We start from the raw sequence: 20,178 nt of genomic DNA, 5'->3' as shown, positions 1-20,178 counted from the left end.
TTATATACACACAAACTATTTACAAGCAAACAGATCACAGGTGAGGATGGTTACCTTGAATAGCCATTCAAACCCCTTTGTATCAACTTGTGTGCATGTTATCAGGTCAAAGTTATCAGGGTATGTAAACTTTTGATCAGGGTCATTTGGGTAGTTTCTGTTGTCATTATGATTTTTAAAAGAGTAAACACACTTGATTGGTAATAAATGGCTTCAGCCAAACATTAACTATGAGTGACGCATGTTCACCGTGGAATCGGATCCGGTGACGTCAGACGCACAGCATTGTGGGCGTCGCCGGATGGGAACTCTCTATTAGACACACCATAAATAGACACAGTGGTGAATACACCACCTATGCGTTATATACAGAAAGACGCCTGCATACTCCTATTATGGCATCAATGGTAAGATAAACCACTGAATGCTGGCTGCACCACATAGCCAGGATTTAATAGTCAGAAACGAATTAATAAATATTTTTACTGCTCACAGGACCCCATGTTCAGCAGGGAATCTGCTACCTCCTGTTAACTAAGAGGCAGCTTGAGCAACTGTTTGGTGTTTAACCAGTTCCCGACCCCCGCATGTACATATACGTCCACAATATGGCACGTACAGGCACATGGGCGTACATGTACGTCCTCGCCTATTAGCGGGTGGGGGGTCCGATCGGGACCCCCCCGCTACATGCGGAGGTCGGGTCCGCTCGGGGATCGATCCGGGACCACGGCGCGGCTATTTGTTTATAGCCGCTCCGTCGCGACCGCTCCCCGGAGCTGAAGAACGGGGAGAGCCGTGTGTAAACACGGCTTCCCCGTGCTTCACTGTGTCGGCGCATCGATCGCGTCATTCCCTTTATAGGGAAGACACGATCGATGACGTCATTCCTACAGCCACACCCCCCTACAGTTGTAAACACATACTAGGTGCACCCTAACTCCAACAGCGCCACCTGTGGTTAACTCCCAAACTGCAACTGTCATTTTCACAATAAAGAATGCAATTTAAATGCATTTTTTGCTGTGAAAATGACAATGGTCCCAAAAATGTGTCAAAATTGTCCGATGTGTCTGCCATAATGTCGCAGTCACGAAAAAAATTGCTGATCGCCGCCATTAGTAGTAAAAAAAAAAAAATTTATAAAAATGCAATAAAACTATCCCCTATTTTGTAAACGCTATAAATTTTGCGCAAACCAATCGATAAACGCTTATTGCAATTTTTTTTACTAAAAATAGGTAGAAGAATACGTATCGGCCTAAACTGAGGAAAAAAAATGTTTTTATATATGTTTTTGGGGGATATTTATTACAGCAAAAAGTAAAAAATATTGCATTTTTTTCAAAATTGTCGCTCTATTTTTGTTTATAGCGCAAAAACTAAAAACCGCAGATGTGATCAAATACCACCAAAAGAAAGCTCTATTTGTGGGGGGAAAAAGGACGCCAATTTTGTTTGGGAGTCACGTCGCACGACCGCGCAATTGTCTGTTAAAGCGACGCAGTCCCGAACTGTAAAAACACCTTGGGTCTTTAGGCTGCATATTGGTCCGGGGCTTAACTGGTTAAATAGACCACCTATACAACACAAATCTTTATTTCAGGTAATAATCGATTCTTCACTTATCACATACACTTGCTATATGTAAATAGGAATCAAGTCAAAATTTACAAGCTTTTATCTTTATATTGTGATTTTCCCCTTTTTTTATTTTTTCATACACACAGGTGTACAAATCACTAATCACATACCCACCAGTATGCTCTAAATCTGACCGCATTGCACTCTGGTTTCATATGCTTAATATTCAGGTAGGCATTTATCCCTGATAGTAAGAACTTTGATTCTGACTATAGTTTTAAATAGGGACCATCTAAATCCCAATTTAATTCTATTTTAGACCTCCCTGCACCCAGAGGTGTTCCTGCAAAGAGTCATGGCTGGTGGTCTCAAGAGGAACCATTATAGCTAGTAGGGGAGTGCTGGAAATGTTCCACTGAGAGAGTGTGGTCTCCCATGGCAACAAGAGCAAGTATAATCTGGATGTGGAGCTACAGTGGAGAGGTGGCTCATCATCCCCACCAAAGAGTGCCGGCGTGCCCAAGAGCCTGTGATGTTGAGGAGGGCATCTGTTACTTCGCCCTGTGGCAGCATGGGGAAATGCAACAGGGAAAGTGCAGCAGAGGAATAGTTCCTGAAGTAATGCATGCAAAGGAAGATTGCAACACCTGCCAACTGGAGTGGTAAGACTGCTGCTGATATAAATGGGGGAGACACTGATTATGAGTCTTATATCGGTGAAGTGGTGTTCTCTGTCTATCCTTGTCTGCTAGTTGCCCTGACCTTTAGCTTATCTCCTGACTATCCATTGTTGTCCTGGGCTGCTACTTCCTCTCCTCCTGTAGCCTACCGTAAGCTTGAGCTGGGAGACCCTGGGGGCCGCGACCTGGAGCCAGTTGCAGCGCAGTCCATCCTCATCACTAGAGGCTCTGGTGAACACCTACTGGCTCTTAGTCTCTACACCCTAGGGAATATATGCTCTAGCTCCCAGTGGGATCTGTGTTGGTGCTCCAGTGGACCTGCCTTCCAGTGAGAAGTGCACATTTGCACAGTACTGTCCAGGACAAACAAGGCACGAGCCTGTGAAAGATGTAGCAGCTGGAGGTGCAGGATAAGAAGTCAAGCTGACAAAGGTGCAGCGTTTTGTGTACAAGCACTGGAACTGTGTGTTGGATGGTCTGGAGGACTGAGGCATTAGCAGTAAAGCTGCTCATGCCTCAGTATAGATGGTATAGATGGTGAGACCCCCCTGTGTGGGATGTTTTTGTGAACTTGTGCTATCTTTTAAATAAAAGTGGGCAGAAAAAGCCCTAAAATGTACTTTTGGCATGGAGTAAACTGACTGTTTTGCACAACCAATGAGCTACAAAACCGCCAACTTGTCACAATATATATATATACTGTGTGTGTATATATATATATATATATATATATATATATATATATATATATATATATTCCTGAAGAAATGTATATAGATTAGGTCTTTCAGGGTATACATCTGTTTTGAAAGATGTGATTTTTGTAATCACATAATCTATTGGCCTAGGAGTGAGCCACCTTAAATTAAACAAAAAAACAAACAGATCTTCAGATCTTATAGCAGGGCCAGCAAACAAGGATATGATCCAGTAGCATATGAATTTGAAATGAATACACAACTTGGCCCCCACAGTTTATAGGTACTTGCCTAGTGACCCAACCTGGGGTATTAAAAGTAAGATAAAGGAAGTTTTTATTGAAGGCCCTTCAGGTAAGATATATATGTAAGGATTTATTCACCTATGACCTATAAATAACCACCTATGGCCAGCTTTACAAGCTATTAAATCTTAGATTTCTACACTGTATGTGTTTTCATTAACATCTACAAGGACCTGGTTCAAGCACTAAGTCGTCCTATCTTATTGGGACTGTTAATGATTTTCATCCCTTTTGCTACTTTTTTGAACCGTTTACTAGCTCCCCTAGTCCAAACTACTAAAGCATATATCAAATTTTAAAACAGTTACAAGCATGGCTGAAAATCTATTATTAATGACCTTGGACATTAGTAGTTTATACACATCTATTAAACAGAAGAAGGGCATCTGTTTACTTCTTGATCTTGAGTGCTAGTGAACATTTTATACAAGAACAACTTTTTTTGTTTGATAAACATTTGATTTATTTATATCTAATAACTGGTCTGTATTGCAGAATGTGTCCTACATGCAGCCCATCTTGGTGGCGGAGGGATCCAATGTTGCTCTTTACTTTGCAAGGGGCCTTCATGGACCATTAACTGGTTCATCTATTTCAACGTAGCCTTAGCCAGCCATTGTGTTTTTAGCAGGCATTGGTGGCACTGCATTGATGATGCTTTGGTTTGTGGTTGTGGCATTGGACCTCTCTCCATCTTTCTTGAACAATTAAACAAATTTGACCCAACAATTTAATTCAATATAAATATGGATCTAGAGAATGTTCCATTTCTGAAAACACTGATGTTCGATCTGGTGATTATCTGTATATGGACCTGTACACCAAACCTATTAATAAAAACGTACATAAAATCCCAAATATCGTGTAACAATAACAATCTATCTACTGTATCAAACACATAGTAATAGTGCATCAACATGAATGAGAGTCCATCCACATGTAAAAAAGGTGTGTGAGATCAAAATAATCCACCCTGTGCTCCTCCACCTGCACACAGAACTGCTTACCAAAGCAATAGACCCCGCATTCAGAGAGATCATACAGTGCTTCAGCACAAATCCTGGATAGATGGCTAGATAAGACTATTTCTCCTTTCAAGATGCCAATATCATTCCAAAAAAGTGCAATAATATTCAGGAGGCAATACAGAACAAAACTTCATAATGTAGTATTATGGAGACCGTTTATTATTGTAAAAAATATTGACACTCACAAACAAAAAGATTCATGCAGCATAACACCAAAAATTCTTTGCTTTCTCCGGCAGGCATACTGATGTCACTGGCTGGCGGTGCAGAAAGGCACCAAAAGGCCTTCCTCGCTATGTGAAGATGTGAACGAAGCCTAACAGTTAAATGTCTCCATCCACTCCTTCCTATATACTTGTATAAAGATGATTGTACAATTTCTGTACAATTTCCTTTATATTTACGAGAACTATGGAATAGGATGACCCACCTGAACAATCAATCAATTTCTATCGAATCAGGCAGGCCCTTGCACTACATAGCTGATGGTAGATCTAAAGGAGACTGTACAATCAGATTTTAATATGTATGGTCACCTTAAGGGAAGAAGTAGGTGGTGGTATTGAAATGAGGGAGGTGTGGTTCAGATTGGTAATACAAGCCCTATCCCACCCATTTCTGTGATGCAAAAACAAAGAAAATAATGGGAGCTGACCTACAGGAAGAATGTTTTTAAACATCAGAGAAAAAAACATAAAAATTACAAACCTTTTTTGGATAAGGTAAGTGAGAGACAAGAACACTGGGATTGCTGGGCCAGAAATTATATCACAAAAAGATTTGATTTATTATGAAATGTGAAATTCTGCCTGAAAAGGTGAACTTAACCTTTAAGCTAGCCATACACGGGTCCAAATTCGCCCAGTTCAGCAGAGATCAGCCAAATTTAGATCAGTGTGTGGGCTTTTTCACTCATTTGATTCACTTCTGTTGAAGGCATATGTTGGAAAATGTTCCTCAATCACAACCCAATCAGTTGCAGCTGCTAATTAGTGTATTCTGACAGAGGGTGCTGATGTCAGAATACAATGTCCTGGCAGGGGAAATTCCTTCATCCACCTTGTTTCTGTAAATGGAGGAAACTGTTCATCTTTTTTCATTCAGCTCGCTAGCTGAACAAAAAAAAACTATGTATGGCCAACTTTAGGCTCTATTAACATTTTGAGATGTTCTCAATAATATAGCAAATCTTCACTTTTCAGATCCAATTTAACATTAGTAGGTGAGAGATGCATTTCTAGAGCTGTTATAGGCTTTCCTGCAGTTAATCTCATTTTCACTTACAATAGAAATGTTAACGATGTGCTATTTTACCAAATAACACCTACTTTGAGCAATTAAGAGAGATCAGTTGTAGTTGAATCACACAAGTATCTCATGGGAAAAGTGGAACTTTAGCCTTCTGGCTTAGTTTGCATAAAATTTCATTGTTTTCATGCTCTATTTGAAGAGACATATAGCAGCTTAACAATTTTAAAATGTTTACATGTGAAAAAAGATTAGCTAAATATAAAATAAGATCCATTTTAACTACTAGCCGACCAGCCACCGTCATTATACGGCGGCAGGTCGGCTCTCCTAGGCGAGAGCCCGTAGCTATACGTCCTCTCTTTTAGCCGCCACTAGGGGCGCGTGCGCGCGCCCCGCGCTTGCCCCAGACTCCCGTGCGTGTGCCCGGCGGGCACGATCGCCGTCGGGCACATGCGATCGCTCGGTGCAGAGCAGGGAACGGGAGCTGTGTGTGTAAACACACAGCTCCCGGTCCTGTCAGCGGGGGAAATGCTGATCTTCCGTTCATACAATGTATGAACGGAGGATCAGTGTTTCCCCTAGTGAGGCCACCCCCCCCACAGTAAGAACACACAGAGGGAACATACTTAACCCCTTCCCCGCCCCCTAGTGTTAACCCCTTCCCTGCCAGTGGCATTTTTATAGTAATCCAATGCATTTTTATAGCACTGATCGCTATAAAAATGCCAATGGCCCCAAAAATGTGTCAAAAGTGTCCGAAGTGTCCGCCATAATGTTGCAGTACCGGAAAAAAAAACGCTGATCGCCGCCATTACTAGTAAAAAAAATATATTAAGAAAAATTACATAAAAATACCCCCTATTTTGTAAACGCTATAACTTTTGCGCAAACCAATCAATAAATGCTTATTGCGATTTTTTTTACGAAAAATAGGTAGAAGAATACGTATCGGCCTAAACTGAGGAAAAAAAATGTTTTTTTATATATTTTTGGGGGATATTTATTACAGCAAAAAGTAAAAAATATTTTTTTTTTCAAAATTGTCGCTCTATTTTTGTTTATAGCACAAAAAATAAAAACCGCAGAGGTGATCAAATACCACCAAAAGAAAGCTCTATGTGTGGGAAAAAAAGGACGCCAATTTTGTTTGGGAGCCACGTCGCACGACCGCGCAATTGTCAGTTAAAGCGACGCAGTCCAGAATCACAAAAAGTACTCTGGTCTTTGGGCAGCAATATGGTCCGGGGGTTAAGTGGTTAAAAGAATGACATGCACTTTCACGTAGCACACAAAATATAAAGATGATTATTAAGTAAATAATTATTTTAAAAAATGACACCTAAAGTTGTGAATCTTCCTCTCGCAATTTATAAATTGTTCTTGGAAGCCACTATATCAGAAGGAATAACACAGGAATTCAGCCATAAATGCTGGTGTTGTGTTAATTGAGCTGGTCTAGTGCACTCCCCGCCTACCTCATTCTACCGGCACAAAGAAAACATTGAATGTCACAGTTACACAAGGCATGTTGCTGTGGACAGGGACTTTTAGAAGAGTATCACTACCTGATGCCTTACTCTTTTAACAGTTAGGTTCAACTTGTGTAGAGTAGGGAATTAAATGAAAGTATACAGTACACAATTCTACCAATGAAATACAAAAACTGTACAGGCACAGTTACTAGAACCATGATTGATTTAATTTAATTATGCTGAAATTTAAGAGGGAGAGACCAGGCAGGTTTTACCTTGAAATAAGAAGTAGACAATAGCCAACATGCAGCGTGCAAGTCATTGACATATTCAAAAATATTTGGCAGAGGTTGAACATCCTAATTTAGATCCCAAAACCAACAGCCTTGGAGTTGAAAATGGCTCCTGCTGAAATTTATTGGCTAACTCAAGCCTATAACTTAAAATAATTTCACCTTTTAATCCCTTACATGGTCACCTATCTTAATTCTCTGACCATGGGAGGGACTACCCCTGAAGCTGCTCAGATGGCTTACTGTATATTATGCTATTACCAAATAAAGGTAAAGTCAAAACTTCCATCCTATTTTTTGGCAAAAATCCTGGCAGATAGGTTGAAACTATCCTTATGATTCATTGGGCAAACCTCCATTGTCCTGCCTTATCCTGTTAAACCAATGGCAGGAAGGCATTGCATCCTCTAGATTGGATCTTTAAGGATTAAGTCCCTAAATACCTGGGCTTAGGGGAAGATATGCTTGCCTGGATATCCCAGTTGTATAACAACCCATCTGCCAGGGTTAAAGCTAATTGTCCCTTAGTGGCAATTGAGATTATTAATGGCACTGGGGTATTGCCTATCTCCTATGTTAGTTTTGGAGGTGCTGCTTTGTAAAGGCTCAATCCAGACATTGGGGGTATCCAGGTGGTACCATAATAACACAAATTAGCTACCTTTATGGACAATGTTTTTTTTTTATCACTTAGCCCCTTATATCCCAACATCATGAGAGAGCTGGGTAAGTTTCAGGAACTTTCTAATTTCAAGAAAAACTTAAGCAAATCAAGAATTATATCCTTAAAATGGCTATATTGTCTAGGTTTTATATCCTGATTTCTATCCCCAAAATGTATTTCCTTAAGACCCACACTTACATTTTTATGGTGGCGTGGGGTTGGGATCTATTTATTTATGTGTTTTATCATGCATTTAAATTACTAATTGCATTTTGTTTTGATAAAGCAGCCCCATGCAGTGCACCTCTCTCTCTCTCACTCCCATTCTGAGCCGAGTTATAAAGCCAACTCTATTTCCTCTTCAGACTGGCTTGATAAAGGTTACGGAGCCCTTGAAATATGTTGCTGCCTATTCCTTTCTGATCCTTTGACAGCTGTGTTGTGTCAAGTACGGTGAGAGTGGCCATGCATGCCGCTGGTTTTCATTCTCCTTGGCGGGTCCAACACCCGCTGTTGTGGCTAGTGCATGTTGGTGTTTACGACCTTCCCTGGCCATGTTGATATCCACATCTTTCTGTACAATGAGCTGCACATAGTAGTCCATGATATAAATGATACGTTGATTTTTTTTAAATAAACTTTTTACTGTTTTGCAAATTCCCTTGCTACTCTGTTTACTTTACATACAGGGGTTGGACCAAGATTATCTTCTATACTATACAGTAGCTGTCAAAAGGTGATGGGGGTTTAAGCCTCCCTGATAAACTCTGGATCCCGTTAGAGAAAATGCTAGCAGGCAGGAACCTGGCACATGCCTCCTGGCACACAAAGCCTTTTTAAATATGCCTTGCCTTTATACATGGGTACTTTTCAGCTTTAAGATCAAATGAAAAACGATGATTCATATGCACCATTTCCATTGTATTTGATCATATTAAGGGGTTCTTGATGTTTGCTCCTGGGGAATAGTTAACCTTTTTCAAAGGAGGGGGACACAGTGAAGTTAGGTGTTCTTGCTTCATCGAGGGTTCCTGTTTCAAAAATTTGAACACACTGTACTGGGAATAGGGTCTTTTACCCATAGACTCTTGGAAATATACCAAGCTGCTTAATTTTCAATGTAGCCTGGGGAAACTATTTAGGTCATGTATAGACCTTACCTCCTTTGAGTTTGTATTTAAAAATTGTGACTCTCTCTTTTGCCCCTCTAAGACATCTATAAGTTGCCTTTGTGGGAAGAATGTGAGACTATTGCATATTATGTTAGGGTGTAGGAGAAGGAGTTGGGACAAACATTTTTAGAGGGATAGTGTCTAAGGTTGGCTAGCTGTCACACACCTCCTCTATTTATTCTAAGATGCAAATGTACTCCTAAAAAGTTTGCTGTATGGAGAAAAAACACGTGGCTGTCTGTGTAATGAATGTTAGCCCTCTGCAGCTAGAGGGGAACCAAACTCTGGGGATGGTGTTGTGCAAAAGAACAAATAACAAAAGATTCCTCTTAATCCAGCCCTGATGGGGCAATGGCTACAAACCACTCGAGGCATACCTCATAAAAGTCCTAAAAATGTCTATGCCATGGGTTTGTGTAAAAGATTTATTGTAAAATCAAAGTGAAAGGATTCCAAGAATGAAAAGGGTTAAAACAAGGCTGACAGACAATAAATGTTAAACATCATGACCGGCCTTGATATGCCTGAGTCAGCCTACCGAGGCTTGGGTGAGATTGAGGTTCAATACCAAGCATGATGTTTAACATTGATTGCCTGTGAGCTATGTTTTAAACCCTTTCCATTCTTGGAATCCTTTGACTTTGATTTTACAATAAATCTTTTTAGACAAACGGGGGCATAGAAATATTTATGACTTTTCTGAGCTACGCCTCAAGTGGTTTGTAGCCATCACCCCCCCCCCTCCAGCGGTGGATAAAGAGGATACTTTTGTTTGTTTTAGCATGCAAGAGTCTTGCTATTAGTTTCTATCTCGTGGTATAGGGTCCCTTCTAAGTTGTCCCTAATATACCCAACAGTCTGTGTAGAGTGTGGGCCGGGGTATAGAGTGATGTACATTTTGACACATGTGGTGGAAATGTCCCTACCTTAGGAGTTTCTGGAAGGAGGTGCATGATCTTATTGCAAAGGCCAAACATCAGGCTCTTTGGATGACCCACTTAATATTCTTTTATATGCCACCACATTTGCTAAATGCTGCAGAAAAATTGATACTATTATTATAGAAACAAAGTAGAGTACATACATTGAGGGAGTTTCTTACTAGAGTTTAGATTACCATGAAAGCTGGGGAGTGGGTACAAAATGTACAAGTTCACAATGAGCACTTTTTATAAATCTTTGGATTAAATTTACCTCCTTAACCGCATATTGACCACCCCCTCAAAAAACTTCACTCCTTTGGTCTCCGTGACTGTTCTTTCATTGGTTCTCATTTTACCTATCCCACTGCACCTTCAGTGTCACTTGCAATACTACCTCCTTCTCTCCTCTTCCTTTTTCTGTTAGGGTTCCCCAAGGTTCTGTTCTTGGACATCTCCTAATCTCAATCTACACCTCCTGCCTGAGTCAGCTGATAGCCTCTCATAGATTTCAATACCACTTCTATACTGATGAAACCCAAATCACCACTCTCCTCACACATCATTAATTTACTGACAGACATATCAGTCTGAATGTCAAACCACATCCTCAAACTCAATCTATCCAAAACCGAGCTCATAATATTTCCTCCCCCACACGTCCCTTTCTCTGACTTCTCTGTCAAGATTAATGGTACAACTATCAACCCATTCCTGCATTCCAGGGTCCTAGGTGTAATCCTGGACCCTGAACTCTCCTTTTGTCACCACATCCAATCACTGTCCAAATCTTGCCGCCTCAACCTCTGCAAAAATACACCCCTTCTTAACAAATGATATTACAAAGTTTCTAATTCACTCACTGGTTATCTCTCACCTCAACTACTGCAATTCCTTCCTCATTGAATTACCTTTACATATGCTATCCCTTCTTCAGTCCATCATGAATGCTGCTGCCAGACTCACCCACCTTATCAACCATTCACTGTCTGCTACCCCTCTCTGCCATTCCCTCCACTGGTTTCTGCTCACCCAACACATGCAATTCTAATTACTAGCAACAACTTACAAAGACATCCACAAACTCTGCCCCCAGCTACATCACTAAGCTAGTCTCAAAATACCAACCAAATCAGTCTCTTAATTCATCCCAAGACCTCCTGCTCTCTAGCTCCCTTTTCACCTCATCCCATGCTTACCTCCAAGACTTTTCACGATTCTTCCTCATCCTCTGGAACTTCGCCCCAATCAGTCCAAATATATCCTACTCTGTCCACTTTTAGGCAATTTCTGAAAACCTTTCTCTTTAGAGAAGCCTATCCTGCCTCCACCTAATAACTGTACATTTGTTTTCCCCAGGAACTCATCCCCCCACAGTTATTATCTTTTCTATCACTTGACCCTTCTTTTCGATTGTAAGCTCTAATGAGCAGGGCCCTCTGATTCCTCCTGTATTGAATTGTATTGTAACTGTACTGCCTCTACTAATAATACTAACTTAAAATAGAAATTAGAGTGTATTATTTGAGGGACAATAGCTGGGGGGCAGCAAAGCCCTCCAGGCTGGACTAATCCTGCCTGGAACAAGCCCCCAAACTCAGTGTGCTTTGAGAACATTTACAGTCTTCCAGCAACTTCCAAGACCCTGCTCCCTGGGATTGGACAGGGCTGCATAAATATTCAAGCTGCCATCTGTATAGCCACACACCTATAATCCAAAAAGTTCTACTGATTTCTGGAAAGCAGATGGAGCTTTCAGACTGGCAGCAGCTAAGAACACTGAACAGACCTGACTAATCAATTACAGCCACACTGGATACAATGAGGCAAGCTAAATTTACCTAAGCAAAACACACACAGATCCACTGAACACCGTGAGCCTGCACTAAATCTAAATGATCTCAGCACTTGTCTAGGAGGATGCTACAAGGAAATAAAAATCTAAAAAACAAATAGATGAAAACACAGCAATATCAACCCTGCAACAACAGCCCATGTTTTTTTAAAGAGAAGCTTTGCTGCAAACAAAACGGAAAATTGTATCATACTTACCAGTAATTTTCCTTTCCTGGTGCCTATCCATGGCAGCATACCTGTGACAAGCTCCGCCTTGGCTCCTCCCTCAGGAATAGTGAATATTATAAAAGAGTCGGTGAACACCGCCCCCACATTCTCCGTAATATAGAAAACCGAGGGTGGGAGCGTATGCTGCCATGGATAGGCACCAGGAAAGGAAAATTACTGGTAAGTATGATACAATTTTCCGTTTTCCTGGTGCCTCCATGGCACCATACCTGTGACAAATAACTAGCTGAAACGGGTGGGATGCTGCTTAGAAGTTTTATTACAAGGATATCATTAACAAAGGTTAACAAATAGAGGAGGCGACGGCTGACTTGATCGCCTGTCTGCCAAACTCTACCGAAGAAAGAGCTCCTGGGTCCACCCGGTAATGTTTCATAAACGTGTGTTGGGACGACCAGGTCGCTGCCCTACAGATAGTCTCGATCGACACGTTTGCCCTTGCTGCCCAAGAGGCAGAGACTGCCCTTGTGGAGTGCGCCTTAACCATCAACGGAGGATCCAGACCTCTTGCCCTCTACGCTTTATGAATTAGTTTCACAATCCATGAGGAGATTGTTCTCGCTGACGCCTCCTCACCTTTTCTTTTCCCCCAGGGGATAATGAGCAACTTGGAAGAGTTTCTGAAAGGCGCTGTGGCCTGGAGATAATGCTTCAGTGTGGAGGCAATGTCTAGCTCGTGAAAAGAGCCTGAGTCCTGCTCTAGGAATGTTGGGAGTGCCCAGGGTTCCAACATGGATAAGGATGATGCAACTTTGGGGATAAACCCACAAACTGTCCTGAGTTCCACCCTGTCGGGGTAGAACACAATGTGATTGTCGTCTGCTCCTAGAGCTTGGAGCTCTGAAACCCGTCTGCCCGATGTTATGGCTATCAAAAATGTAAGCTTCAAGGTCAGATTCCACAGTGATGCCGAGCCCGAAGGGGCAAAAGGCGGATTGACTAGGGACTCTAGGATGATAGCGAGGTCCCAGGTGGGAAAAGACTGCCTAGTTGGCGGCCGGATCCTTCTGACGGCCTTGAAGAATTGGACTATTAGTGGTTCCTCGGCCCACCTCTTCCTGGTTGCCGATGAAATTGCTGCTACTTGTACCTTTAATGTACTTAGGGCAAGACCCTTGTTTAGGCCTGCCTGCAAAAAATCAAGGATTTGGGAAGATGATGGAAGCTCCGGATCGCAGCTTTTGTCAGACATGAAGGACCTGAACTTGTTCCATACTTTCCCGTATATACTGTTTGTGGAAGGCTTTCTAGCCCTTAGGAGGGTAGCAATAACCTCGCTGGAGCAACCTAGAGATTCAAACTTTTGCCTTTCAGTCGCCAGATGTGAAGGTTCAGCCTGCCTGGATCTGGATGAGTGTGACACCCCTGAGACAGGAGGAAGGGTATCAGAGGAATCTTGACTGGGGGTTGCATACTCAGGAACATTGCCGTCGGAAACCAGGGACGTCTCGGCCAGTATGGTAGAACTGCTATTACTATTGTGGATTCGATCATTGCCCTCGCCAGGAGTTTTGGTATCAGAGGCCGTGGCGGGAATGCATAGGCCAGATCGCATGTCCAAGGGGCTGTGAGAGCGTCCACTGCCTCCGCTTGGGGATGCGGTAGCCTTGAGATGAACCTTGGAAGCTTGGAATTGCTGGCAGTTGTGAATAGGTCCAGCTCGGGGAGCCCCCAGTGGTCTGTTATCCAATTGAAGATGTTGGGGTGAAGAGACCACTCGTTGGCGTCTACGAACTTGCGAGATAGGAGGTCGGCTTGCACGTTGAGGCGTCCTGGCAGGTAAACTGCCCTTAAGTCCCCGAGATTTTTTTCTGCCCACAGGATTATGGGTTCCACTTCCCTCAGCAGGGGTCTGCTGTGTGTCCCTCCTTGACGATGTATGTAAGATACGGCGGCCCTGTTGTCCATCCGTAAGAGCACTGGTTTCCCCGAGATCTCGAACTCTAGGGCTAGAAATGCCCGGTAGACTGCCCGGATTTCCAGGATATTGGATACCAGGCCTGTCGCCTGAAAAGACCATCTGCCTTGCACTGAAATTTGATTGCAGTGTGCGCCCCAGCCTGCTAAGCTGGCGTCGGTGGTAACTATGGTCCAGTTGACATGCCCTAACGCACGTGGCTTCGTCAGAGTTTGTTTCTTCATCCACCAATGGAGGCCTCTGAGCATCAGGGTCGTCAGGCATATGTGTTGAGCTAGAAACCGTTTGTTCCACTGCCTCAAGAACTCCAGTTGAAAATATCTCAAATGCCAATGGGCCCAAGGGACCATCGGGATGCAAGATGACATCCTGCCTATCAGGCTCAGGCAGTTCGAGGCAGTCAGATATGGTCTGGAACTCACATTCTTCATCTGTCGGATGATAGACTTCACCTTCTGGGGTGGAAGGGACACTGTACCCTTCTTTGTGTTGAAAAGTGCTCCCAGATAGATAATTTCCTGGGTTGGAGAAAGATGACTCTTCTCCTGGTTTACCTTCCATCCGAATCTCGTCAGTGCTGTCAAGAGAATTTCTCTGTGTTCCAGTAGCTGGGCTGGATCTTTCGCTAGGAGAAGAAGATCGTCTAAATAGTGGTATACTCAGAGCCCCTGTTCTCTTAAAGGGGCTATGAAGGCGATCAGGGTCTTCGTGAAGACTCTTGGAGATGTACAGAGGCCGAAGGAGAGACTGCGAAATTGAAGATGCACTTGGCCTACTGCGAACCTCAGATACTTCTGGAAGGATGGGAGTATAGGTAAATGCAGGTAGGCATCCTGCAGGTCTATGGACAGCATCCAGTCCCCCGGTTGGACTACCCGAATGATCGTTTGTAATGACTCCATCTTGAATCTTTCTAGGAAGATGTAGCGATTTAGCCTCTTCAAGTCTATGACTGGTCTCCAACCACCCGTTTTTTTGGGGACCAGAAACAGAGTGGAATAAAAACCTGAAAACCTTTCTGATGGAGGTACAGGAACCACCGCCTGCTGATCCTGCAAGGAGAGAAGATATTGTTGCAGCGCTTCTGCTTTTTGAGGAGACTTTGACATCTCTGTCGGAGAGAAGAAATCTTTGGGGGGTTTGTCTAAAAACGTCCAGAAATGACCGTATTTGATCGTGGAAACTACCCACGGATCCTTGCACTCTTGCTCCCAGATCTTTGAGAAGAGTTGAAGTCTGGCTCCCACAGGGACTGCTTGGGACGGCTTGGCGTCAAAAAGACTTAGTGGGATCCTGTGGAGTAGAGGCTGTTGCCTGTCTGCGGTTTTTCAGGAAGGTGGACTGGGTGCTTCTCCAGTTTTGTCTGAAGCCTTTTCCCTGCCTGGGTTGACGATAGTCCTTATTCCTAGAGTACTGGAATCTAGGCGCAAAAGACCTGGAGCGCCTGGGCCGTCTGTCTTGGGGTAACAGGCCCGATTTCCCACCAGTGACGCGAGAGATGGCTTTATCTAATTTCTCCCCGAAGAGGGCTTTCCCATCAAATGGTATCTTGCACCAATTCTGTTTCGACGCAACATCTGCCGACCAAGGCTTCAGCCACAGGGCCGCTTGGCTAATACTGTGTGGAGCATGGATCTTGCGGAGCATCGAATTGAGTCGATGGCAGCCTCTCCAATAAAGTCTGCAGAAAGTTTAAGTTCATCTAAGGCTTTAATAATGTCCTCCTTCGGCACCTCCTGCTGGATGGCCGCCTCTATGTTATCCGTCCACACACGAAGCGAGTTGGATACTGACGTCAGGGCTATTGCGGGTTTACAGGCATTGCCCGCCATCTGGTAAGCTTTCCTTAAATCTAGGTCCATTCGCCTATCGAGAGGATCTTTGAATGAAGTCGAGTCCTCCATCGGTAGTGTAACGTTCTTTGCTAATCTTACCACTGCTGCATCAACTGTTGGAGGGCCTTCAAGCATTGCGGAGTCGGCCTCTGAGAGGGGGTATAGTTTCCCCAGGCGGTTGAGGGAAAATCTTTTCTCCGTTCTCTTCCACTCTTCCTCGATCACGCCTTTAATTTCATCCATGAGAGGAAAAACGGAAATCTGACGCTTGAGATGAGGAAAAAAGGCTTTAGACTTTTTGAACTCTGTCTCGGGTTCATTCCAGCCGATTGCTTGCTTTACGGCTTGTACATAGGGTTGGACCCTTGGCAAAGGCAAAGCCAGATGCTTCCATGTCGTCAGAGGAGTCACCTGAGCCGTCATTCTCTTCTTGAGGTTTAGAGGAGGAGGCAGGCGCTGGGCGCGGCATTCCACTTGTGGAGGGCCCTGGGAAGGCCTCCTCAGCCGGATGATCCTGAGGAGGAGATGCCGGCTGCTGTGGCGGCATTGTGGCTACCAATTCCGCAAAAGAATCTTTTATTGCCTTTTTAAGGAGGTCCGCCACTTGTCTGCTTTCGGACTCTCTGTCCGATGTGTAGTCCTTCAGGCAGACTCGGCAAAGTCGCTTATGTGGAAGTGGGGTGGCCCCACAGGCCTGGCATTTTGGCGACCGCTGTCTCGGGGAGCGTGAGTGATGGCGCTTTTTGGCTGAAGCCTTCTTGCCATTCCCGTGGTCGTCATGTCTGGGGGACCTGCCTCTACTGAAGCTAGAATCGGAGTCTTCGTGTCGCCTGGAGGTCTTCTTAGACGTCTTCTGGCGTACAGGGCTGTAATACATAAAGTTACCAGCCTCAGTGCACTCTTTTTTTTTCTTTTTTTTTTGGACCTACCTGAATGTTGGTCCTTACCTTAGGTGTGGAGTAGGCTCTTGTATGGTCGGCGAATGGCTCATTTTTGGTGGCTTAACAGAGGCAGCAGCTAATGAAAAATCAGGGAGAAAGCAAAAAAGGGGTGCCATTGGTCCCCTGTTTTATATGCAAAATTACGCCCTGGGGTTTTTTTTTTTTTTTATCTTATATTTATTATATCTTTTTTTTATTTATTTTTTTGGGTACCCCCGACCCCCAAAGAAAAACAATTATTTTTCCCCTCACTTTTTTTATTTATTTTTTTATTTTTAAAAACCCTTTTTTTTATTTTATTTTTAATATATATACCTGGAACAACAGGTATCTGGAAATGGAGTCCTTGGGCAGATGGACCTCTCCCGACAGCCTCAGAGCCCTTCTGAGGCCGTCAGGGAGTTTAAGTAGGATCCACCTGACAAGAAAACGCCCTTTCCCTGAGCTCAGGGAGCTACTAGCAAAAAAAACGTATTTTTTTCCTTATCCAAAATGGCCGCCGCGGCCTCCGTGTCTATTGCGCATGCGCGAACCGGCCGCCCTAGGACCCAGCGGTCCCGGGCGCCGGTGCATGCGCAGAACGCGGCCGAGGACGCCGCAAGTGCAGAAAAACCTGCAGGGATGGCGCGCTCCCTAGGGGGGAGAAAACCAGGGCAAGGTGCACACAGTGTGTGCAAGGGATCAGGCAAGCGCCAGCGAAGAGGGGAGCCCCAAGAAGGAAGAGGGGGGGGGCGGATGAGAGACGTGCCTCAGGGAGAAAGAGAGATAAAAGGAAGAGAGAGAGTGGAAAAAGGGAAAAGAAAAAAAAAAAGGAAGAAAACAAAGATGCAGGAATAGCTGCTGCCTCTTAGCCATAGAGAGCTAATGCCTGAGAGAAAACTTACAGATAGCGCTCAGAGTTTTAAAGGGCTAAAACTGCTAGTCCCAAAAGAACCTACAGAAGGGACTCCCAACCTTATAAGCGCGTTTAGCTGCCCAAGAGAAGGGACCGCATCCGGGAGAGGCTTGAACCCGGATGGACGCTGCCGAATGCAGAAGGTAAGGACAATTGTTCCAGTAAATTCACTGCCATGAGGTTTGAGGAAAAAAAGGAGAACGTGGGGGCGGTGTTCACCGACTCTTTTATAATATTCACTATTCCTGAGGGAGGAGCCAAGGCGGAGCTTGTCACAGGTATGCTGCCATGGAGGCACCAGGAAAATTAGTTTAACCTTTAATGCCTTATTCACATAAAATAATAATGTACTCCCAAAATATCTGAAAAACAATAAATACCACCACCTAAAGGAGATGCCAACTTTTCTGAGACAAAGATGGCAAAGAAACCTGACCTGTGCCAGCCATTTTTCCACTCACCATCTCTAAAATTTTTATTTATTTTTACAAATTTACATTCTTTTACAAAGCTGCTAATGCCTTGCAGTCTCCTTTCAGCCATCCTTCACAATTCCTTTTGGAACCATTGATGGTTCTCTGGCAAATGTAGTCCCAAGCCAACATAGTGAACTATTCAGTGATTAAGTTTATCACTATCCACCAGTAGTTTAAATATTGGTTTTCAGTGGGCTGGCACTTTATTTTTCTGATAATCTCTTGACAATGTACTTTGGAAATCTATACACTGTATCATATTGTAAAAATAGCAAAACTCATAAATCACCATTGTACATTCCTCAGGAATCTTTTATCCTCCCCTATTCTAAAAGAAATCCACATTTCAGCTGCTTGGGATTAATGATTTTGCTCTTTATTAAGCAGTCTCTATACAACATGCTGAACTGCAGGTCACTTTCAATGGCAGAAATAACTAGGTTATTATCTGCCACCAATAAGCTTATATTTAACTAGCGTTATCGCCAAGATCTTTAATTATGGAGGGGAAATGGAAAAAGGGTCTTTATGCAACCAAGGCTTAAAACCATCTATGACTTCCCTGCAACAAAACAGAACTATCTAAATATTTTTATGATTATACTTTAATGCTGCTGGAAAAAATGTTCTCTACATTTTGTCATGTTTTTGCTTTTGTTTTTTTTGTGTTATTGCTTTATCATTATGCTCTTTCTGAATTGTAACAAATTCAACATTGCGACAAACATCAGATCGTCCAAAAGAATGAGTACTTGTTGCTTCTGCAGCTTCTACTTTCGCAGCCCCTTTTATTGACGCATATGCAAATGACATAGGCAAACACAAGCTCATGTTCCTGTTTGCTCTACTGATTGAATCATTATCAGTGGAGCATCAATTTTGCTACTATCATAAAAGCATTTTTTGGTGTTAAAGCTACAGCAACCCAAAAACACCAGGCTAACACATTTGCAGTGTATACAAATTGAGGGACCTATGACTTTCTCCTTTCATGCTGCTCACTTTTTGGGTTCTAAGTTGTTGAGGACATACACAGAATAATGCAAGTTTTATGGGAGTGGTAGCTGAGCAGAGGAAAGCTAGCATCTGAACTATTCTACACCACAGGAGCCTGCGGCCCCTGCCCATAAAAGGCAGTTGATTGAGGCATGGCTGGAGTAGTGTCAGGCTTACCCACGTGGTGCTAGCAAGTCGGAGAAGTGATAGTCTGCTGCAAGGGAAGTACTGGTGAAGGAACAGTCTGCAGAAAATGAAATGCTGGAGAGAAGATTGAGGTGTATGTACAGGGAGTGTAGAGAGTAGGCCCAATTGATGATCTACAATTCACAATTGTTTGTTCTGAAATCCTGGGCATCCCATAATTCCCCAATACCCATCTAAGTTTAATCCCAATAAAACAAAACAAACTATGGACTGGTCTGTGTTACTGACTGACTGTAAGATGAACGTTGAGCTGGGCAGGGTGGCGGGTGAACCACAACTTTCAGCCACCCCTAAGGGGTGTATCGCTGCACATGCATATTTTTTACAGGCACATTGTGGTGCCATTAATTCTAAAGTGTGTGAAACATTGGATGTCACAATGCATGTACCATTGCCACGGCGTGATTGAAAACAAACGGTCACACACTGGCGCATCTCACTGATATGAACCCAGCCTAATGTCTCGTACACATGATCCGAAATTGGATGACAAATAGTCAGTTTTTTTTGCATGCTAGTCGTATATCGAACCTAAAGGGTTTACTAAAGTTATGGAAATTCTCGTACGACAGAATAAACAATTGGAAGTGATGTTCTGTGTTGTAGTGTATTTTCGGATGACAACTGTACTGATTAAACGAAAATCATACAATCTGGTATCGTGCAAGAATTTCTTTTGTGTATGGCTGATCGGATAATATCCGATGAACTGCCATGATCGGCTCTCAAAAGCTCTGTACTAACAATACGATTATCGT

The 20,178-nt window shown here is 43.2% G+C and overlaps 1 protein-coding gene across 1 annotated transcript in view; it reads right to left on the bottom strand.

Moving 5' to 3' along the window:
• LOC120932541 (neuropeptide Y receptor type 2-like) overlaps positions 1 to 20,178 on the bottom strand; it is a 92,074-nt gene that overhangs the window by 19,096 nt on the left and 52,800 nt on the right. The gene's annotated exons all lie outside the window — the stretch shown is intronic.

The sequence above is a fragment of the Rana temporaria genome, chromosome 3 (assembly GCF_905171775.1).
Source record: "Rana temporaria chromosome 3, aRanTem1.1, whole genome shotgun sequence".
NCBI classification, from domain to species: Eukaryota; Metazoa; Chordata; class Amphibia; order Anura; family Ranidae; genus Rana; species Rana temporaria.
Note: the sequence above shows the minus strand (reverse complement) of the source record. Positions and strands in the feature narration are given on the sequence as shown.